At 39.0% G+C, this 24157-nt stretch overlaps 1 protein-coding gene across 6 annotated transcripts in view; it reads left to right on the top strand.

Annotated features, from left to right (window-relative positions):
* The window catches only part of ZNF536 (zinc finger protein 536), a 353196-nt gene that overhangs the window by 80506 nt on the left and 248533 nt on the right, over window positions 1-24157 (top strand). For all 6 annotated transcript variants that reach the window (XM_055819039.1, XM_027783931.2, XM_027783940.2 and 3 more), the window contains one exon: window positions 22904-23016. The gene's annotated coding sequence lies outside the window, so the exon portion shown is untranslated. The remainder of the gene's footprint in view (window positions 1-22903; window positions 23017-24157) is intronic.

Raw genomic sequence — 24157 nt, 5'->3', positions numbered from 1 at the left:
AAAATATGCGACTAGTTTGAATGTTCCCACCCAGAAATGAGGCTCTAACGACACTCACTATGGAAAGATTACATTAGGTTAGAGCTGTGGAAAGGATGCAGATGTCCACTAATAAAAATGGGTTGTCCAACCACCGAGAAATGGGTGGTTTTACTTGGATAAAGGCATACAAACGTAAATGTAGTGGCTGTGAGACTAGAATTACATCATAAATTCATCCCTCTCGTGAGAATGTTTGTGTGCCTAGAATAATGCTTCCCAAAAAATTTGGATCAAGAAGCATGCAATACACCTTGTGATACAAAGCTTTTGGCAAAATGACTTTATCACATTGTTTAAAACAGCAGGTATGTGATCAGAAGAGGCTGTGTTACTGTTCAGCATTTTTTGTGCTTTGTAGAGGGGAAACTTTGAGCTTCAAGACTGGTGAGAATTGTGGATCAAGAGTGGGCTACTTGCTCTGGCCTTCTGGGACAGAGGTTGGGAAAATGCCAGATGTTTATGCCCAGGTGTTGAAAGTATATCCCTTTTGACTTTGAAGAGGTGGAAATGTCTTGTGGCATGGGTTCTGTGAAGTCTCATGCAAGTTTATTATCCTTACTTTGTGGGAGTGGTGCATGCTAGCTTCCTTCGTGGTTCTGCCCAATAGTTTGCTCCAGAAATGCTTTTTGTTGCAGTAAAATACATATTGTTCTTAAGCTTTTTTTTTTTCAAATGTAACTTGTTTGAAAAGTTGCAATATGACAGGGTGTCCAAACACATGATTAACAAAATGTGCTTTGCCTCTTTTTCTATGATATGTAACAATGTGGGATAATTTCTTAAGGGACAGTGAATATGCTTCATGTATTTTTTATTTATTTATTTATTTTAGTGAAACCACAATTTACAGAACAATGAAGGAGTCTCTTTGGGAGTTAGAATAGTCTAATTTAAAATAAATTAAAAACAAGTATTCCAGGGAACCTGAAGGTATCCCAGCTGTTGGTTCTAGCTATCGATTGAACACAGTTCTCCACTCAAAGACATGGTCATATTGATGAATTCCTGTGATAAACAAGCTAATGTGGATCATCTTTTTAAAATTAATCTCAAATGGGAAAAAGGAGCACATTTTGCATGTGGAGTAACTCTGATTTGATATTTACATTTATTTTAAAAGAGGCTATAAGTAAAGGCACTTGGCTCTGAACTTTCTTTTAAAAAAAGTCTTGTTCATTAAAGAAATCTTGCTCCTGTGAAGTTGCATGTGCTGATGGTGTTTGAATGTAAGCATAGCCTTAAAATAAGACAAAAATGGAAAATGTCTGCTCCAAAAGAGGATTCCTACATTATACAAAGATTCAGTGGAATTTAGATTTCTAAACCTTTGGGTGCAATGCTTAGTAATATAAAATTCTCCAGGCACCTAGGTAACTTAGGTGACTGTCCTTGTAGGTTCATATTTACCCAGGACTAACACTTATTCCTGCTTGTGTTCAGAGCTTCCAAGTTTTGTGTAAAGGATCTTGGGGCTGAATGCAGGATTTGGGAGCTCAGCCAGGTGCCTAATACATATTGCAAGACTCTGCTCTTAAATGAGTGCTTTATTGGTTGTAGGTAGAAGTGCTTTGTTTAATCAGGACTGTGGTACTCTAGGAAATTCTAGAGTGATCATATATGTAATTAATTTTATTTCTGTTCAGCATTTTTGAGTTCTTTATATTAGCCAATCGTGAAATATTTGGAAAACACATCATTGAAAGTAACATTTCACGGTTGTATTTTCCCGTAAGTATGTCTAACTGTTAATGAAAGCCATGGGACTGAAAGCTGTTGAGACAGAAATCTTATTCAGGAGACTAAAGCTGTAGTGCTCTCTGACTCATTTGCTCCTCCTGTGTCTCCTTTGGGATTCGGCCATTTTTGAAAGGAATTACAGATAGCAGTAGAAGAATAGCTTTGTCGCTGGCTATTCATTCCATCATGTTTCAACATAGGGCACAGATTAATGTAATTTATTGTGTTGATTTTTGTTTTCTGGACATCTGTTCAATACACCCTAACTCCTTCTGTATAAGACTCTGAGGAGCCATCAGCTGGTAACAGTTAGAAAACATTGGGCTAGATATTCACTGGTGACTTGGAGGTAAAACTCTTTATGTACTGGATCTCCAGTGCCCTGAGCTATCCAATTGTCTGTGTCAAATAACCCCAATGTGCCTTGTGTCAAATATTACTGATGTCACTATTGACATTGTGTCAAAAAATGTCATACCTAATGTCTGTCACTGAAGAATGGTGCCAGAGTCAAAATTTGACAAAAACCACTTAGGGACAGATAATGAAAGTACTGTGCATCTTTCTCATTCCCCTTAAAAGGAACTAAGTAAACTGTGAGTCTACTCAAATTTTCTTATGCAGCACACGTTTTAGTGTTGTATATTTCTAGCCACAGATATAATAGATTTAAACTTCCTAAAAATATTGGTAAACAGGGAAAGTTACTCAAAACAAGTTTAAAATGGCTCAAGTTAGCATGCACAGCTGCAGTTGTAGAACAGCTCCATGTGTCCATCCAAGGCGGTAGATAGCTTCAAACATACAGATGCAATGATGCAAGAGATGCTGGGTCATAGGAAGCACAGTGAAGAAAACTGATTTGGTTACTCTCATTACACTTCCCTGTGTATTATTTTAAAATGCTAAAGCTTTACAAAGTTTGAAAACCATGATCATGTATGATAACTTCCAGTGTTTTTGTGAGAAGGTGGTGTTATTACCGTTCTAAATTTAACTTTACTTCCATTATACTCTTCAACATGGCTCGATATGGCTTAGTCTTTCCGGGTTGTCTTACAGTATTCTACAGTTTTGAAGGCAGGATCTTCCACCTGTGTGGATGTAGCCGAAGAAATGTTTATGAGTGTCTCTGAAGAGACATATTCAAGGCTTTTTCTTTTATGGGATTTGTAGGATATTTTGAAATACCCTGACACTGATTTGTAGATGTCTTCATTTTTTTTTCCCCTGAGGGTCAGAGTCCTTCATTTTCAGTTGGTAGTATCTCTGAGTCTCCCTGGCTCATGGAATCTGGGTCTGTATCCCTTCACCTCCAGAGGCAGCATCGGCAAATTCTGCTCTTGGACTGGACTGTGGGCAGCAGTATCTGGCAAGAGTCTAGCTTTGAGGAGACAACTTCAGTAATTCCAAAGAACTCCTGTTAAGTAGTAGTGATAATAATAAAACAATAGTGGACTTTAAGGCAGCATTCTACTCTGCTTCTAAAGCAACTGCCCAAGTTTTCTCAATTAGATGCCTCATGTTGCCCTGAGAGCCTCTGGACTTGTGTGAAGTAGTGTCGGCTTGTGTTGTCTAGGCAGTTTGTGTGATTTGTTAGAGCCACGAGGTCAAATCTTCCCGAGCAGTAAAGAAATGTTAAGAGACAGTGCTTGATGTATCTGTCAAAAGGCTGACATATCGTGAGCTGGTTTAGTTTTGTCCAGCTTTCCATGAAGTGAAGGAGTCATATGCAGACAGTAAACATCCTAATGTCTGGGTCAACATACAGAATCAATTACTGGAGAGCAGCTGTAGTTCCATTACCTGCGCTGTGCCTACCTGTGCTGACTGCTGCTCTTTTGGAGGCAATGCTCAGAGCTGATGAAAATCCCAGTGTGTTGGGATTGCGAATCATCCGGTGCTGGAGTCCTGTTTGGGTTCTTTGGTACATAGCTGTTTTTTTCTTTAAGTGTTGTGAACTTTGAATCCATATTAATTTTGTTTCTGAAACATCTTTGCCTAAAACACAGTAACAAACAGAAATCAGTGTGCTCTCAGATCATGAATAAAAGCTGGGCTATAGGAAAAATAAAATCCTTCCGCAGTAATACTCAGGAAGATAACAAAAAGATAGAGGCAAAGCATTTGCCTAATTACCAGCATAACTGGATTTAACAAACATGGAATAAATTACTTTTTTTTGGTTTCATTATGTTAAGTAATTTTAAAAAAGAGTCTAGTCTTGGGCATTTTCTCTCTGAAATATACAGTATTTGCAAGTTCAGTGGTGCCAACATTTCTCAAATAAGTGAAGTGGCTTAGGTGATATTTAAGATGATTTCATGTGTGATGAATGGCTCATTTACTGTCCTGCATTTAAACTCTGAGCACATTGAAATGTGGGTTTGAAAGTCTGAATTAGTACATCTGGACTCACTGGCAGGTTCTCTTCAAAACAGCAAAGCAAAATCTTCCAAAACTTTTCTGGGAACTTTGTATAATCTCAGTCCTGTTTTTGAAAGAATCCTTTCCACTTGCAGGCCTTCCCTGCTTTGCCTCATGTTCCCTTATCCCAGGAGAGATCCTCTGTTATGGCTTTTGCAATATGCCGTTTTTGAGTTAATAAATAACACAGAAGCTTCTCCTGACCTAGTCTTGGCCTCCAAGGTGAGAAGCAGAGGAAACAAAGGAAGCAGCTCAGCTCTACGATCTCAGTTACAAACTGAGTTTGGGATGGAACAGAAAGGAGAGAATTTTCATTTCATCCTGTACAAATTTTAGGCATTAAAAAGTCCTGTTTTATTGGCCAAGATTTCTCAAGCTGTTCTATTTGAATAAATAATACATATTTTGAGAGAGATTCCTGAACGCTGTCCTTTTGGCCTTCACTTGTGCTAATGAAGCTGTAGGTTAAATGCTTGCTCCAATTAAAAAAAGAAAAAAGACAACAGAAGTGTGAGCTGTGGTAGGAGTGGGTGGGTGAACGTGCTCTGCTAGAATAACTTAGCCTGATGCTCAGTATAACTTCCGATGTGTGAAGCTAAATGCCTGATCTACCTTATTCAGAGCCAGACCTGAGTGTAAGCCTCTCCCATTCAAAGGGAATGCCCTTATTTAATCCCTCTGTAAGGTACCTGTGGGTCCTTTATTTTCCACTACTTTTATGAAATCCTGGTAATATCAATTTGTTCTGTTCTTTGTAGGGCTTTCTGCCTCTGCCCTTTGTAGCAAAGGCGTGATTTCTGAATTTGTATTAATTCTAGAAACATTAATTCCCATAAAAAGAGTTAGCGGCTAGACTTCATGCTTGACAAAACACTTTGCAGGGTAAAGTAACATGGTAAAGTTTGTTTAATATACAAATATAATGTTTCCATCCATTTAGTTTAAGGTCCTCTTTCTTATATTTAGCGGTTTACTAATGAGAATACCTGTGTAACAGTAATACTTCAATGGTATTTACTAACATAAACATTTGCTTTCTAGAAGCAATGTTACACAAAATTCCTGAACTGCAGTCTAAGCAGCTGCTGGAATGTTTGAGGTAAGAAACCTGACCTTTGAGGAGGATCAACATCAGGAAAACAGTGTTTCCACTGTTTGTGACTTCTGCCCATAGTGAGGGGGTTTGGAATGGCAGGAGGGCGACCGACGCACACCGTGTCACGGCTGAACCCCAACGGAAAGTTCTTGTCATTATAATTACCTTGATAACAGAAAATATTTTACATGAATTTTAACATATCCTTGTATGCTCAGAACAGTTTGGCAAGGTTTTTCTGCAGCTGATAAGGGAAAATAAATAGAAAGAGACCTTCATTTATACTAAATGTTAGGAGTTGCAAAACCTGTGTGGAAAAGAGGAATCTTGAGTCAGCTTTGTTCTAAATGCTGATGAAGTTACATTAGCCGCAGCTTGAAAGCAGAACAAAAAATGTCCTCTTTGAGGCAGCATCTTTTCCACATACATTCTGCTCATTCTTCCTTAAACTATTTAGTTGCCAGCTATTATTCTCAAGTGTTTGCATTCAACATGCATTATAAAGTATCATATCTATGTATCCATGTTGCTGCAGTCGATACTTAAATGACGGTCCTGATATTTAATCAAAGCAGCCTTGATTGGGTGCACAGATGACAGTCAGTGATAGAAACGTGAAAGAATGAAGTTTCACCAGTCGTTCGTCAACTGGAGGGCTTTTCCAGATCGTAGATAAGTATACAGAAGCCTTCTACAATAGTAAACCTCCAACAGGTTTATTCTTGGAAGTGCAGGAATTTTCCTTGTATGTTCAGGTGAGTGTTGATATGAGACAGGGGCAGGAATGGTCAGGTGGTAAAATTTTTTTCAGGGTGGGCTTGCAGTTGAGAGATGCAATGGAGATGCCCTTACTATGTCACTTCTCTTAATTATTTTTATTTTAAGGATTTCTTTGGAAGGGGTCTTATACTCTTCTTTTTTTTTTTTTTTTTTCCTTAGTAAAGTAGTTCTACTTAGCTTATTTATTTTTCAGCTTTAAAACATCAGCATTTTATAGATCTGAATTTCACAATGTGAGGATGATTGCTACGTACAATTTGCAAAATTGTGATTAACCAGCCCCTGTTTCGAGTCAGTTCTCCCTAATTCACAAAAGGCTTCCAAGAATAGTCTGCACAAAATTCAGTGTGCAAATTGTAGGGCAGAATTTTAGAGGGCAGTTTAAAGAATGAAGTCCTAAGGGTTTTATCTATATTTATATCTCTTGTTAAACCAAACTCTTATGTAAATGTTACAATCTGTAAATAACAAGCTGAGCAGCTTTCTTAAAGGAAAGATTGCATCCACATTTTTTGAGATTTGGCAAAATTATTAACTTACACAATAGACTAATATACAAGTATATTTGGAAACACTAACGCTAGCCTGTGTCTTCATCTGTATTTTATGGATATTTAAAGGTTTAAGAATACATAGACCTTTCATTTTGCAGTAAAAATTGTCTCAAATTGAGAAACACTGCCCTTAGTGATAGCTTGAAAAAAATGGAGATAGCTTTTGTATACTTTTACTTTTTATAGCCATTAATGTTGTAGTAAATCTTGTATTATTGTATACAGTCTAGATTATTCTTCATTCTTTTGCCTTTGGACAGGAAAGAAATTACTGGCTTCCATCAGTGTTATTGGCAATCCCCATATTCTGACATCTGTTCCTTTCTAAACATTTTACCAACCTTGATGAAATGTAGTTTAGTGTTAGAAGCTGACTTGAAGAAAAAATTGGATGATAAAAATATAACATTGATTAAACACCAGAAGTAATTTACCAATGACTATCAATATTTTGATGGCCATTGCAGTTTATTTCAGAAAAGCTAGACATCTTATAGAAATTTTAATCATATTTAATCTTTGAATTAAGCTGAATAAATGAAATCTCATTTTTTAAACAGGAGGATGAGAGACTGATTTTGCTTAATCTCAATCAAACTCTTTGACTGCATTCCTGAGAATTTTGGGGGCATAGTTTATAGATGCCATGCAATGTACATCTCCCAAAATTAAAAATATCAGTTAATATTTTCTAATACATGGTGGAGATGTTATTCGTGACTTTGCCTCTGGAGCTGTGCCATTGCAACGCTGGACCTAGATTTGCCTGTGCTAGCCCAATTGCTGGAGTAGGGGATTCCTGCAGGGCACTCAGAGGGGCCTCAGACAGCAAAAGTGGTGGGTCTCTGGTAAACCGCTGACTTTACACGCCTTCTTTATTAACTGGGCTTCATTAAAATAAAGCAACGTAGTAAAAGGCGAGTGTGATTATTCTGTCTCTGGTACCACGTGTTGAGCAATTATGGTGTGTCTTTCCCCATGCTGTGGGGTGGTGAGCTACAAGAGGACCTTTGCAAGAGGTTCTTGAGGGTTGGGGCAAAAGAAGAGTTGAGTGTTTCATTGCCTAGGATTGGAACAAGCTAATTACATTGTGAAGGAGTAGGGTATGAATAATATCCTCTTGGGAAGGGAAGTATGGGGGAAATAAATTGAAAAGGGCTACTATAGAGTGTGTGTTCTGATGTTGTAAAAGGTAGATGTACAAGAGGAGGGGAAGGTGTGATTAGATTTTTACAGAAGCACTTAGCAGGAGTCTCAGTGGAGCTGTTGAAATTCGCGGGATTTACTATGGACTGGTAGTGTTTGGGAAAAGAGTTTGGGCAATGCTAAACTCTGAAGACCCATGTCCTATGAGTGGATCCTCCCTGAATGTTTTTCACCGAGGCCATAACACTTCAAAAAGGAGAAGGTGGCATATTTCTCCAGCACTGTGTATGTATATGAACTACTGAGGACAAAATGAAATTGTAGCTCTTGATTAATTCACTTAGTTGCACCAAGATTTTCAAAGGTGGAATTACTCCTCTAGCAATAGGATCTTATAGGACTTCAAAGCTATTTTTGATTCCCGTATGTTTGAGAGTAACTTGAACCATTGAGGGTTCAAGGTAGTTGCTAGGCTATCTGAAGTGGAGGGGATTTGAGAGATTTGTTTTCTCCATTTACAGAAAATTTTAATTTGAAGGAAAATTTTCCTAACAGACTCCTTTAGAAACTCAGCATTTAATGTGAAAATTTCATTTCCTGGAAGTCATATATAGTAGCAGAAACTGAGTGGTCTAGGTTAAAGTGGTGTGTAAACTGACAATTTTTGGATTCTAGTACTTTCTGCTAATCATATAAAAAAAAAAAAATATTTCACACATTTCAACCGGAGACCTCTCAGCATGTTTTATAAATTCATTCAAAGATGAATGAATTCTCACAGTTCCTTGCTGAGGATATTTAGTCGAGAGTAAACGTTATAGACAAAATGTCACTTTTGGAAAGTGCCTTGTTTTTCTTAAAGCTGATTTTTAATATTTTTTTTTCTTTTTGAAAATGTTGGATTCAACTGGGCTTATATGTACCTAGCAGGTGTACAGTCAGGTGGTCAGGACACTGCCCTGGGAAATGGAATGACTGAAGTTCGGATGCATGCCATTCTGGAGCCTGAATGACTCAGAGTTAAGTAGAAAACCAAGAATAAATAAAAAATAATCTCTGAATTAGAGAAAGGAACAGAACTTGGTTCTCCTCTGCTGTAGTGTGCTCCTGTAACTACCAGGAGACAGAGATCTTGATTCTTCTTCTGACAAAGTGAAGTCACCATCTAAAAATTGTTGTTTCAACACAACTGTTTTATACAAACCTTTTGAATAATAATACAAATCCACCCCCCCAAAAAAAACCCCAACAACAACCAACCAACAAACAACCCAAAACCCAACAAACCCAACAAAAATCACCAAAAAAAAAGCTAGAAATTAGAGAAGGAAGAAAGAAAATTGTAATTCTGTAATCATATTTAATATCTCTTGTTCAAGGTTGGGGAAATTAAGAAGATTTCAGTTATTTGCCCCCGTGTCGCACAGCTACATCAGCAGGAGTCTGACATAGGGCCCAGGAGTCCCGACTAAGCAGGGCGACGTTATAATCGGTAGGTGCTTGCCTGCCCTTTTCAGGCCTGTATTGCCTGATAGCCTTCTTGTACCATCTTGCAGGCTCCCTTTAACATATGGTTTCAAAGCTGTTGATGTTCACCTGCTTAGATATCTGTACAAACTACTAGTAGGAACTACATAAATATCTAACAGATGCACACATTCACCCTGGGATTAATGCATTCTGGACTCGGACCCGTCAGCATCACACCCCTTCACAATTACATTTTATTTTTTCACTTGCTCATGTGGTGTACACCTGTGACATGCTGGCAATGCACTTGCTTGCAGTGAGAGAGCCCCTCAGGTTCAAAGCTATCCTTATATCTTTGTTCCCTTATGTGTGAACCTTTTGAGGTTTTCTCTTAGTGTTCAAAAGGCTTGAGCGTGGCACTACATCTTTAAAACCTATTCTGACCCTTTTTTGAATACACTGAATATAAAAGCAGAAACAAAGTAAGGAGAACTAGATAAATAGATGCAGGGAGACATCATAAGGAAAAAAAAAAAGCTCCTCAGCTTGCCAATATTACTTCATGCTTTTTATTGCAAACCTGTAAACTAACAATAGACCACCACCTCACGCAGCTGGGTGTGCGAATTGAAGGTGCACTGAATGTGTGGGCTTTCCAAATGTAGCACGGTAACAGGAACACCTGTGCTAAATACCTTTGCATTGATTTTTAAAAAATTATTTTCTCTTTTACAACATTCGCAGTCCTCTTTTAGAAGTCTGCATAGGGGAAAATGCGGACTTTGCTTTAGTTTCAGTTATAAGACATCTCCCAAGGTTCAATGGAGCTGTTAGAAATCCACAGGGAATTACATGCACTAAACAAATGCAGGACTGGATCTTAAAATGGAGGAGAGATTGTTCTGGACCCAGCTTTGCTAAGGTACATTGGCTTTGGCTAGTAGTCTCCTTGCAGTTCAGTCCTGGTTGGTTTGCTTATTTTTTTGATTTTTTTTTTTTTAAATGAGCATCCAATGTTTCAATAGCGAGTTTACAGCAACAGAAAGGCTAATAAAGATACTAGTAGTCTGTAAATGTATATCTTAAGGCACGTCAGTGATTTCAAATTACTAATATTCAATAATTCATGGTTGCTTAATGAAATGAAAAATCAGAAAAAGCAGAATTGCGAAATTTCTATAACTTAATTCTCATCACTGCAGAACCATGTAGTTACTGTTGTTGCTGCTATTATTTGGAGTTGTAGATTAGGTTTAGTGGTATGTCTGATGTTAAATTTCAGGGATAAAAGAAAAAGATGCTTTTTACTGCCAAGAATTTACCGTAACATTCTGGGCTATGAATCTGAGAACTATAAAGACGGACATTGTCAGTAAAATCTAAGCATGCTTTTTTTTGGTCAGTTTGTCAGCAGTGTAAATGGATTCAAGGGTTGCTCAAAGGACTAGTTAACCTTTTCTCCTTTAACAATACCCAAATTTGAGGTTCTCTCACCTAAGTACCTACCAATTTGTGTCCATAATTTCTATTAATTCTGAGTCTTCCTTTCTTACATTGTTGTTACTTGAAATGGAAAATATTGGTTGCATTCCAAGAGAAAAATTTATAGCCTGTCATTTTAGCCTTGTGCTATTTCAATACAATAATACAAATGCATTCCCTCTTTGTGATAAGTGTATTTTTCCTTTTACTTTCTCATGCGATGTTCAGACCCTTTCCAGATTGACTTTGTCTCTGTGGTCCCAGAGATTATAAATGCTCAGCGAGCCTTTAAAGATAGTTTTTACCCTTTAAAGCAAGTGGCGCAGACTCTCTTGTTCTCTGTTGCACTCAGGCTGGGGCTGCGGGAGGCAATTTTGATCTTGTATAGCAAAAAGTTGGGGCTTGTGGTACTTCCCTGTTAGGTCAACTTATAACCTTGAATATTTTCCTTACATTTTGTATGGGAAATATGGCATCCTCTAATGTTGGAGAAGCTTAAAAAGTTTTCCAGGCCCAATCCGAGCTCCTGTTGATGTGTTCAGTGAGAAGGAGATGGAGCTTAGGAACACAGAAGTGCTGCACGTTTTGGAAGCGAGAAGGAGACCCACTGGACAAAATTTTCTTTCCAGTAATTGAGGGAAGATGGGAGTCTCGTAACAGTAATGTGGACTCCTCTAATTACCACTTCCAAGTTATTAGCATCTGGAGCCCTTTTTCCCCCCTTTCCTATCTAGCAATTGCAGAGTGGGATAGATTAACGTTGTATAGTGGACTGTGTTTCTCACTGTTGGCATTTGGTTGTTTGCTGAAAGGGATACTTCCAGCTGAAGTACAGGCTTTTTACCTGGCTTGGAATCCCAGTCTGTTCTCTTCATAGATAATGTATATTCAAGCACCAAATTATTTATTTACTTCTCTTCTCCCTGCCCCCAGCAAAGAAAAAAAAAAGCACATCTTAAAAAGCCAAAGAAAACCAGTCAGACACATGTTTTGCACATGAAGAATCACGTCCATAGTAAAATGGGATCCATATGTGTGTTTTGGATGTAAGCATCAATGCTCAGTTTAGTTTTGCCCACATGCCAGGGCGTGTGCACCGCTGCCGAAAGCTCAGAATTTTCTTGGTAAATCACACACAAAGTTTGAACTCAGGGTTGCATTAGAGTCATAAGTTCATAGTTTTCTGTTGTTTCTTTCCCCATGTATGGTGTCCTTTGTTTACAACCCAAATCCTCTCAAGATTAAACTTTAAAAAGACTCTGTGATTTAGTGGACTTAGGATCAGATTCTAACCTCCAGTGTGAAACGAGCCTGACTGTAGCACTCAATAGCAATAGAGGATTGTTTGCAGTTGTGAAGAAATGACCGCCAAACACTATTCAGAAAAAAAGATACTGGGACCAATTTTTGCATGGATGAAATATTCAGATGAATGTTAAAAAATGGAGTAACAATAGACGGTGACATACACAAAGGGTAAAAGAAATTACTACCATTGCACGTTCCCTCCCCATCCCCAACCATAATTATCTTAGGAAAAAGCTACATATAAAGAAATATACCAACTTGAAGCTATCTTCCACATATGTCCTGCAGAAGGATCTGGACAGATGGAAAATTTTCCTGCATGAATCTGTTTGCAGTTTTAAAATTTATAAAGATAATTGTCTTTTCAGTTCATCTTCTAAGTTCTGGGCTTGTTTATGCTTACACATTAATTTTATTCCTTCCCTTCACTTTCTCCCAAATAGGAACAATCTTGTAGCAAGATCAGATCCTTGCTGTTGCCCAGGTACTTTGTACTCCTCTGGCAGTGGAAAGCACCTGTGACGTCACTGGCCAACAGAGGATTTGAAATACCATCTCTTGAGACAATCATTAGTAAGTGGCAGCAGTAGCAACAGTATGCCGCCTCCTTTCTCTGGGGATATCATAGAATCATTGAATGGTTTGGGTTGGAAAAGGTCATCTAGTTCCAGCCCCCCAGCCACGGGCAGGGACACCTTCCCACCAGACCAGGTTGCTCAAAGCCCCATCCAGCCTGGCCTTGGACACTGCCAGGGATGGGGCATCCACAGCTGCTCTGGGCAGCCTCTTCCAGTGTCTCACATGGAGCAGGGAGACAACCTGTGACTATCAGATGAGTTCTTTGTCCAATATAGATAAAAAGGATGTATTGGCTGAAGAACAGCTCTGAAGCTTGTTCTACTGTACACCAGGTTGTTAGCTGGGTAATCCAAAGATTACTTTGTAGACCAGTGATATTCTGCCATCACATCTCAGTTATTTTCAGGGCATGGGAAATGAGGTTCAGATTTTAAATATGGAAAGATCCTTCCTGTGTTTGCACAGAATTTAGCTGGTTTGGGGGTACTAATGATATGTAATATAAATAAAGCAAATCTGAAAGTAAGTAATGCTTCAAGCAACAGGGAGATGAGGAGGGAAAAGATGCCTTCGTGGCATTTTTTTTCTTGGTTCTTTTTTCTTGTCATCATGGTCTTGCTCCTGAAAGAGATAGCAAGCTGCCTGCTACTAGCACTTCATTATATAGTAAGTTTTGGAGCTTCCTATTGGGGCTAGGTGATCAATTATTTTATAAAGAAAATGGGGTGTTTTTTCAAAAGCTGTGTTTTATTTTCATTTATAATTATCTCCACATAAGTCTTCAATTTTGAATCTTGAATTGGACACACATGCACACTGACTTGCATATAAAAGATCTGTGACAGCAGTCACATGATGTTTCCGTACCATAATTACTGTCTGAATCAGGCCCAGAGTCCTTGGAAGATCCAGAAAACCTACAGAAAGCTGGTTTGAGTTTACCTATGGGACTCGGAACTCAGCTCAGGTTTTTATGTCATTAATAAATATTTTTTTTTTAAGGGAGAGAGTTTCTTAGAAGACTAGACCTGTAAAAGTAATGCCATCAGCTGGAAATCTGGTCCATGTGAGTGTTTTCGTGAGCTGTTCTTGCATCTTTCCCTGAATGATGTTCTTAAATTTTGTGGTTTAACGATCATATTTCTCAGATTCTTAAATCGAGTATGTATTTCACTCATCTGTTGCATAAGAAATCCCTATGTAGATAAGATGGTTTTGATTTTTCAGAGGGGAAATGGTTAAGCTGATTTTACCAACATGCAATTGTTTGCAGAAATGTATAAAATAAGTAGAAATAGCTTCACTTCTGTCAAGTGACCTGAATTTCTTATCTCTAAAATGTTATTTAAGAAACATATAACAGATTTTTCATCTTTAAGTTGATCTTTGAAAATCTTGTCATGGCTCCATAAGAAATCCATACCTTAGGTAATAATCTTTACAGTAACAGTAGATCCCAGAGATTTTCATGAGACTGTGCAGTATGCCAGAACTAGGACTGTAAAAAGCACCTGAAAATAAGGTTGAAATCCAGGTAACTTTTCATTAGGCCAAAAAATAAGACCTATTATGGCTGCTCAACAGTCAGGCCTTGGGAGAGCCTCAAGCAGGTCCTTTCACTTTGATGTGTATGTGCCACCTCTGCAAAGGTGTTATCCTTTCAGTTTACATATACATTCACATACATTTCTTTAGAAATATTAAAATTGGTGCTTGCATGAATGCACAGAGGAAACCTTGGGTTTATATCTTCATATAGATGGTAACTGCCATACTGTGAGCCAACAGGACCTCTCTGCCGGTTCACAGAATCCCATTGTTTCTGCCGCGCAGCCCCAGTGTTGCGGAGGCCAGCCGGAGCGCTGCACGCTGTCGGAGGACTACATCAGCAAATCAGTGGCTAATAAAGACAGGCAGCAACAGCAGCAGCAGTGTTGGCCTTCTCCACAGCAGGGTACCACAGATGTTTCAGATAACAAAGTGAGCTTCGCTGACAGAACATGTGCGTAATATATAAAATAATGGGAACCGAAAAAAAAGGCGGGGGGGGGGGGGGGGGGAAGGCCACTCCAGTCCACCCATGTAAAAATGTTTTTTATTTATAAGTGAGCAGCCGAATACAAATGTTGTCTGCTTCCATAGAAGTAAAAAATAGCAGGCTGGTGTGAATGGGAAACTTTGCATGGTTTCTAGTAAAATAGACTGCATTGAAATCGTTTCCTTGTCCCTAGGGTGGGTCCAGATCTTCATCTGCGGTAAATCCATGCCATTTTATTTTCTAGCAATTATACTTTAAGTCCTTTGAAAATCTGACTGTGCTGTGGTTTCCGGGGCGGATCATGGCCAGAGTTTCCTGTGTAACACTGGAAGGCTGAACAGGTTTTGGATGGTACCTGCTCTACCAAACAGTTGCTGCACTGTGGAGTTTTGCAGGGTGGATCTGGAGAAACAGGAATATGCAGTGATGACCCACAACTACCAGGAAAAAAAAACCCACCATCTCAAGTAAGATAATTAGCTGGGAACTGGAGGAATTACAGCAGAAATCCCTGGTTTTGTGATATAATAGGCTTACCCTCTACTGTTCAAGTGTCCCAAAGTAATAAGATCAACCTCATAGCTGAGGAATCCTTGAGTGAAGGAGACTTTCGTAGTCCTTTCCTGTGCTGGTCCCAGGGGCACAAAAAAGGAGCATGAATGGGGCACCCTAGAAATTGCCGGCCCACCCAGTCCCACTGGTATCTGGTGAATGCTACCACCATGTAAGGGTCCTGTATGACTGCATGTGTGGTCAGCTGAACAAGGGTTTGCAAACAGGGTTGGGAGAAAACCTGAAGTGCCTTGTTGTCCCCCATGTGTCTCTGCGCCTGCTGCTGCACTGCCAGCGCTCGTACGCCTCGAGTGAGAGCTGCTTAGGAGTGTGCAACTTGTTAGCCTGCTTTTGAAGAATAATAGACAATGGGATTCAGCATGATGGAACAGGAAACTCCTATAAGAGGCTAATAAATGTTTCCTTGTAAAATGGGGAGATGCTTATGTGAGTCCAGATATAAAGTGAAAGTAAGACAGGCCCTGGAGGAATTACTGAGGTAATAAATGTACTTACTAGGGCAGTGTGTGCCAGAGCGAGACAGAAATGGGCTAAGACCAGAAGAAAATTAGAACCTCAAGTGCAAGTTGAAGCTCAGTGGTCAGGTGAAATTCAACCCTTTCCTCTGAGAAAAGAGTATCTGCTGGTGACTGACTTGATTATCTGGGATTGGCGTAGCCAATGAAAAGAACAACAGTGTATGGTTTCTGGCATCTGTCCTGTTTTAAGAAGTAAGACATGAACATAGAATATGGCAACCAGCTGAAGGAGGATTTGGCTCTCCAGACATACACATTGTTACGTACAGATTGTGCTGTTGCAACTACACCGTTGTAATGGGTCAGGGCCTGTTTGGGGGTCGGATTATTGGGGCATGAAGCTCAGCGTCACAAGGTGGCTGAGATGCTTTGAGGCTGGCTATGGGATAAGTGGGCTGGCCCAGCACTGTGCTCCTCTGCATGTACTTGTGTATTTTTTATCTTGTTCAGAACAGTCATCTAAATTGTGAGAGGTGAGGGCACACATTCATTCACAGTGAAATCAACACGAAATTGGAGGTGAATGATCTATAGTAGACATTTCTGAAGCTGAAATATAACTGCAGGCTATGCTCTGAAAAACTTGTGGCTATATATGTGTTGTGGTCTCTTTATCAAGGTTTATATTTTCACTGGTTCACTAAAGCAAAGGTATGTAAAAGCAGGACTTCTGTACTGCTTTCTTTAACTGAAGAAAGTAAAATAAATCCTGATCTAAAAAAAAAAAATAATAAATTAAATATTTTTTTTCCCTTCTGGGCAGCATCTTATAATTGAAATCCACCTTGAACATGCCAAGGTCAAAATTCAAAACACGGAATATGTTCATCAAGCTGCCCAACAAGATACCTTTATTCAGCCAAATTGGAAAACTTGTGTGTAACTCAAAAGATCAGAATAGAGTCCTTATTGAGCAAGGTTAGGAGGGATAGAAACAATCGGCTTATATAGAGTATTTTTACTTCATAGGAATGTGGTTCTGATTGCTGAAAATGTATCCTTTGCATGAAGTACAAGCATAATCCTATGCCTACTTTGCCCTTTGAGTAAAAGTATGCTTAATAGCAATTTCAGGGGGGAAAAAAATCTATTTAAAGCCTGTTGAGCAGAATATCCACTTATAGAGGGAAACTATAAGTGAATAATGTTAATGGAGTTCTGTTTTGTAAAACACATAGGACAACTAATAGAATCAAACTACTATAACAGTGGATGATTGAATTACATTTAAGAGAGTACCTAATTTATGACCTTTAAAAATAGTTTGAGAGCTGTTTTGTAAATCCTAGACCTCCTTCATACAAAAGTTTTTAGGAATCTCATCTCTCACTTTATATTATGGTCAGAGGACCTTTTGTGCTATTGTACGTCAGTAGTTCCATTAAAATATTTAAGTAGGCTAATTAGTGAAAGAAAAAAAATGCTCTCTGGAGAAAACTATTATACCTGTTTATTAGTATGGGAGAAGTTCTTAATGTGGGAGTAAATTTTGAACAATAGCAATGAACAATGACCAGATCCAGGACCTCCTCAGAACAGGGAATTAAGCCCTATAAATATCAATTATTGAGTGTTTTTCTTCCAAACAGTAGTTTTTTAGAAAGTAGAAGTTTGTGTGTAGCTTCCACCAATCACTGACATATTATGTACAGGAACATGAAGTTTTATGCTCCCATCATTATTTTTCTTCCTATTTAATTTACTGTATCTGTTTTATTGCTGTGAAACTCTTTGATTCAGTGTTATCTTGTGCAAAGGAAACTCCCAAATTTAGTGCACACTTTATTAAAACTGTTTTTATTTTTATCAGTTTTAAAGAGGTTGCTCTTGCAGACATTTGATGCCGATTTTGTGTTTAGGAAAGGGAATTTGAGAGCCTTTCCATGTAGCACTGGGTTTTATATCGAGATTCTGTGTAGGAATGCACTTCTAAAACTCTCTTGTTAAGTTTTACATCATTCCTTAAAACATCCTACAATTTTGTTAGCTTTTGTGCTGGAGGGTTGTGCCTGCTGTGGTGTCATTCATTGCTCATCTTAAAAGAAGGCAGAGAACAAAGGTGGAATAAGCTGCTAATCTTCTGGATCAGCCAGACGTTATTGTTCAGTGGTATATGGGAATTTAAGGCACCGATCCTTAAGGGCGAGAGGTGCAGGAGAGGGGCTGTGAGGCTGCCAGAAGCAGTCACTTCCTTGTCGCATCCCGGTTGCCAGAGCGCTGGTGCGTCATGCTGTCTTAAATGTGGCTTTTGCCTGCTGGGTGCAATGGAGCTCTCCGTGGAGCATCACATTTCCAGAGAGCTACAAATGGAATTGGCTAGTTTAAGAATGCAATCATTTGATTTTTTTATTTTTTTTTTTTAAGATCAATTTAGCCAGAAAGACCCTAGCACTTCATAGGTCTTGCTTGTTCACTACGAAAGCGCTGTGCCATAGCTCCGCACGAGTTCCTGTTGAGGTAACCTCGAAATTATTACCGCTGCAGAACCAGAGCCAAAAGGGCTGGACTGCATGTGTACAGCTAAGGGATGGGCTAGAAAAAGGCAGTGAGATTTCTGTGGTCAATCATACTTAAAATTCTGTACTTTATAACGTAAAGTAAAAAATGTATTGTTTTACAGAGAAGCTCCATTATAGGTCAGCCCTTGTCTTAACCAGCCACTTGAAAGTGGCCCCACTTGACTCCCAATACAATTTACTCTGACCGTTAGTTAAGGACTGTTTCTGCTATGTCTGTGGTGTTCACAGCTCCATATGGTGGTTGCTTAAGGCTGATCTAAGAGTAAACAAGGAGTACAGGGTTTCAGTCGCAGGAAGGTATGGGACTCAGTCTATAAAACTGAAGAAGATAAATGGGAGGGAGGTACTCTGTCTTTATTTTCACCAAATATACCAAGAATCGGAGATTAGGTCTCACTTCTCTTTTTGTCATTCTTGGTGGTTCATTAGCATACTTTTTCCAAAGTAAAACTATTTTTTTGTGTGTGTTTGTGATTTTATTGCTGCTTTTCTGAAAATTATCTTACTGCACTATCCTGTATGTTTAGTACTTGCGACAAGGAGAGATTATGGCTTTGCCCCAAACTGCTTACAGTCTGGATACTTTTACAGTGAACATCTCTGAAGCAGCAAGGAACATCTTTGTGAGGATGAGAGAGAATGTCAGGCTAAAGCACCGTAAATAATTTATAGTCCTCAGATAATTGTCCTGTGAAAGTTTCCAGTGCTTCTAGTTTCTTCCTACCACCCCTATTTTCAGCTATCAGTTATAGAATCTTGACTTAATATTGTTAATTGCATAGTAAACAGAACAATATTGTTTGCCCCAAGACAGATTACCATTTCTCATTACAGAATTCACATAGACCACAAATCATTGATACCATCTCCACCAGTTATAATAAAGTTTATCTTCAATCTGATAAAAAGCATGTACTGAATAATAACTGTTGCTCTTATTGTAAGTGGTTTAAAAACATGGTTTTTAAAAAAGCTGGATAGTTCATTGAAGTTACAGTTCTGCATTTGCCCTAGCAAAGAGAGGTGAGAGTTGTGGACATAAGTGGCCAGATTTCCAAGTGTGACTGTGGGTGCAGCGTGTGCGGTTGCACTTGACAACTGATGAACCTCTTCCTGCTACCGGAGTCAACTAACACAGTCAGTCCCCCTTTTCCTGCAGTTATCTCTGTTTGTACTTGAACCCAGTTTTCAGTGTTATGTGTTTGCATCTGTAGCTTATTCATAGAGATTTAAAGTGCCTTTAGATGCTGTGAGAAGGTTTATCTCTTATCTTCAAACTGCAGAGATCCTCCGTGGTCTGGAGGTTTCTGCCTCAGCCCCCAAGACGAGTAGTTACACCTGCAACGCTGCAAGCACAGGCACTAAGTCCTGGCTGAAAGCTGCCTGAAAAAACAGTCTCATTTTACTTATCTCCCACCACTATTATGCACACTCACAGATGAAGAAGAAATAATTTAGTATGACACAAACCACCGAAATCCATAAAGGGAATACCACGGCAGAAGTATGGATATTGTTATGCTTCTCGACTATTTTGCACAAAGTGGAAATCTTCCAGTAGTGCTTTTCCAATCTTCCCTGGTGAATTTAGGTGCCCTGTGGGGAAGCTAATCTTCTAGACCTAAATGTTTTTATGTCATATATGCTAAGCTGGAAGCACTTGCATCAATGTGTAAGTGTCATTAGGCACAAGATGGCCCAAATGTTAGCTGTCACAGCTGAATTTTGCATTTTGTTACCTGTTCCCATTTTGATCAGGCTCAGCCAGTAAGTTCAGCTCCAAATACAAACTTTCTCAAAGCCTGGCTCTGCTCCTGACTCAAGGTAGACCTAGTTTGGTGAGAAGTCCCAAGATTTGGAGCCAGTTTTAAAGTTCAGGGACTTTATAAGGCAACTGAAAATATTATGGAAGTCCATCAGGATTTGGATCAGGGTGTGTGAAGTTGTGACTGAATCAGGTTCTAGTGTAATTCTGTGGGGAAACAAGGATTCAGCAGGATTCTTTCAGAGTTGAACCCCAAACTCATTAAAATATTACAATAAAGTAATTAATGCACATGGCCACTAGACACTCTTAAAATGTAAATTTCACAGCTGTAAGAAATTAGATTTGTTTAAAAATAACAGAAGGCTCAAGTACAAATTATGGAGTAAAAGCCTATAAAATTTCAAACTTGGTTTTAAGGCACAGCCTTTTTTTTATTATTTTTTTTATTTTTTACTAGATCATTTGCTTTAGCACTAGCATTCAGAAACTGAATTCCTTGTCTGTCTTTTGCCTCTGAAGTTGCAGTCAGGCACCAGTGTAGAACTGATTAGTTGGGAAGTTTTCTTATCCCAAGGTCAGACACAGAGAACAAGGCAAACTTTGCAATGAGTCTGTGCCCCCTCTGAACCCCATCTTGTGTTCAGGAGGTGCCAAGCTCGCAGCTACAGGCACAATATTGTGAAGTTCATTGAATGCCAGTTTGAGTTGTTTGCACAGCTGGGGGACAGGTAGTTCTCAGCGGACACCCATGTATTAGCAGTTGGGACCACTGCTTTTTCACTGTACATGAGTTTTGGCTGGCACAAGCATAACTTGACCAATTTGAGTAGTTCCTGGAAGTCAGTGCCCCTAAATCAATCTGTGCCACAGAGGCTAAGAAAAGTAAAGCTGCTCCAAAGTTCAGGAGCAATGGAGCCAACTGGATTTTGCAGGGTATCTACATCTTCTCAGTGCAGAGGCCTAATTCCAGATTCTCCAGCACTTTCTCACCCATCGCTGTTTACAAACATGGGCCTGGCTATAATGCAAGAAAAGACTTTGACTAACAAATGTCCAGCAGTGTGTTTCAATCTGTTTACATTTGAAACAGCGTTGAAATATAGGGCTCCACAATGGCTTCTTGGCACACCAGCTTCATCAGACTACTGAAATGGGTGGAAGAAGGAATTCTAGTCAGAATATGTTCCAGATGAATCCTGTTGGAGATCCGTTTCTAAATGTATGCTACGTGCCTAACTATTAAAAAGTTCAGATTATGACCCCTCTAATGTTATTTTAATGCTAGTTTTTAAAATGTAATTATAAATCAAATTACATTTGAGATCTGAAGCTGACAGTAGTGAGCTGGAACACTCTAAGAGCTGCTTTAAAAATAACCCCTCTCAAACTTTATTAGTGATTTCAGAAAGAGAAGTGCAAGTGGACTAGCCAGATTCATCCACGCTGTTTCTGTCTGAGATAGGACAACTTGCTAAGTGTCAGTTGTTTTCTGGTTTGCAGAGATGTAACAGGGGATCTTTCATCTTTACCTGGAAATTGCATTTCCAAAGTTTGAGTTTCTTTGAGCTTAAGCAGAAGGCATGAGCTCATTCAAATTGTATTTCCTCCCTTCTTTTCTTATTCTTTACTGTAATGAATTTCTCTAAAGATTAAGATTTCTAAACACTGAACAGCAACCAAGACACCAACTAAGCTGAGAAAAGCAAGACATGATTTGGCAGGTGGAAAATTTTTGGGCAGCTCAAGCAATCATAGGAAAGAAATGTGCTTAGTGACTGTCATTGTGTTGGTCAATGGCATCTGCTCACCTGGGTGAAGGTACGTAAGTATTTGAAAAAAGGGTCTGGAAAAGAGACCAGAAGGACATAGCTGAGAGAATGTAGGCATTCAGCAGGGTTGAAATGTTCTGTTCAGATAATGTCTGTAATGGTTTTGGTACTCTTTTTCTTTTTTTTTTTTTCCTTCTTTCAGTAAATGTAAATATTTGCATTAGATACTCCTGTAACTTGCCTAAAAATGAACTAAGCCACAAAGACAGTGCATTAGAAACTACAGAATTCAAATTTCCATTTATATAGATGTAGTTTAAGGGGGGAGGGGAGGGGGGGAAGGGAAGAATCACTGGGTAGGTAGAGCTGAACGAACAATTCATAGTGACTCCTTCGGTACGTTTTGGAATTTTTCTTTTCTTCTGAATGTGGAAAGTATTCAGTGGTTATTTACAGAATTCTTCAGTGAATAATACATTTTAAAAATCTTTATTCGTAGAGTTTTTGTTTAGATTATTTATAAATTTATAGTCATAGCTGGTTACCTAAATCATGTTATTTCTTCTGTTCCCTGATTGCATGAGTTACATATTTACTTGATTCAATACACAATGTAAATTGTGAGCGTTACAGCTGAACATACATCTCAGAATTTTTGTTTGGTTGCTCAGCTACATAAATCAGCCAGTTAGAAGAGGGAGGGGACGTACCACATGATCTACTTAAGCAGTTAATACTTTAAAATTTTGAGATTATATACCTAGAAGTATATAGTTGGACCACAGTGCGTAGATTATATAAATTGAGTGGTATTATTTCTATGCCCTGATTAATGGTTGATGCTGTTACCTTTACAGAATGAATGTCAAATTCAAACTTCAATTTGAAATTTGAAGTCAATGAATATTTAAGCATTAATTCTAAATGTTGCCTGTGAAGACATGCTAATATTGGTACAGCACATACGCTCCAAATTTTGCAGACAGACAAAACCAGAAAGTAGTTGCGTGTTCCTAATGCTGTTAACTCAAAATTTTACTTTGAATTACAAGATTTTATATTGTTTACTCAGCTTTCATTTTTACCCTGTTTTGCAGATGGGGAAACTGAGGCAAAGAGGTTAAAGGATCTCTCCTGGGCCACGGAGTGTGTTGATGTCTGTTCCCACTCCCTAGACATGTGCGGAGACTACTAAACTTCACTGCGGCAGGTAAGACAGACTCTACGTACAACGCGATCAATTCTTGAACTGACATAAGTATTTCCCAGGAAGGTGGGAAACTCCCCAATATCTAAGTGTAAGATCTCTATTCCGGATGAATCCCTGAAAAGCATGTGAAACAGACTATTCGCTTTGCAGACATGGAAAAGTCATGGATGCAATGGTGTGTCAACCAGTAGCTAAAATGTATCTGTGCTAGACACCTTTTTTCCTAACAGTCTTTAAACAGCTGGTGCTGTGCATTGAAGGCCCTTTATTTTTCCACCCTCAAGTAATGCTCTTTAAGGAAAGGACACCAAATAGCTGTGTCTTGAGATGCTTTTTTGAATTGGAAAAACTGTGGTGGCAGAGGAGAATATGGATTTGAGAGTATGTTGAGACTTTGTTCAGAATGGTGTAGGCTATGTTTATACTGCAGTGGCTGCAACTCTTGCGGATATAGTCATTTAGAAAGCGTCACAGTGCAGTACCATTGTAGCACACAAAGTGCCTGCTCTCCAGTTTCTTAGAAAGCTTTTTTGGTGTCTGAGCTAGCTGGTTTAAAGCATTCAGGAGTTGCAGTTGCCCCAGGGAGTGCAGTGTAGACATACACAAAATTTTTGCTCCATAACATTGAAAGCAAAAACTTCCTGATCGTGGTGAAGATCTACATGAGTGAGGATTATCAGATTTTAGCCTGTGTGAGTAGAGAACCCTGGAAAGGAGGTCTCAGACTTGAACAGAAAGGACACTGGTGCGATTCCGTGACAAGGTTACTGCATCACTTGTGTGAGCTGGGATCCTGTCACCCGTTCTCCTGCTGTGAACTGCCTTTCTCGTAGGGTAAGGGTAACACAATTTACCCATGAGTTTGTCTGGATTCATTTAGGAAGCGTTATCAAAGCTGTGTGCCAGATCTCTATGTGGTGCAGGAGTCACGCCGGGGGTAGAGTCAAAATCCCTCTGTGTGTTGACAGACTACTTGCTTTTCTTCCCCAACACATGGAGACAAAGATGGAGAGTTTGTAGACCACGAGAATAAAAAGATTGTTGGCTTTGAAGAGTTTATTTTTTGCCTCTTTTCCTTGTGAGGCATAAACTTCTGCACTAGGTGGTAGTTATGTACATAGAAGGAGGTATGAGCTCAAAC

This window comes from Falco peregrinus, chromosome 14 (genome assembly GCF_023634155.1).
Source record: "Falco peregrinus isolate bFalPer1 chromosome 14, bFalPer1.pri, whole genome shotgun sequence".
In the NCBI taxonomy this organism is placed as follows: domain Eukaryota; kingdom Metazoa; phylum Chordata; class Aves; order Falconiformes; family Falconidae; genus Falco; species Falco peregrinus.
The sequence above is the reverse complement of the archived record's forward strand: the minus strand, read 5'-3'. Positions and strand labels throughout refer to the sequence as shown.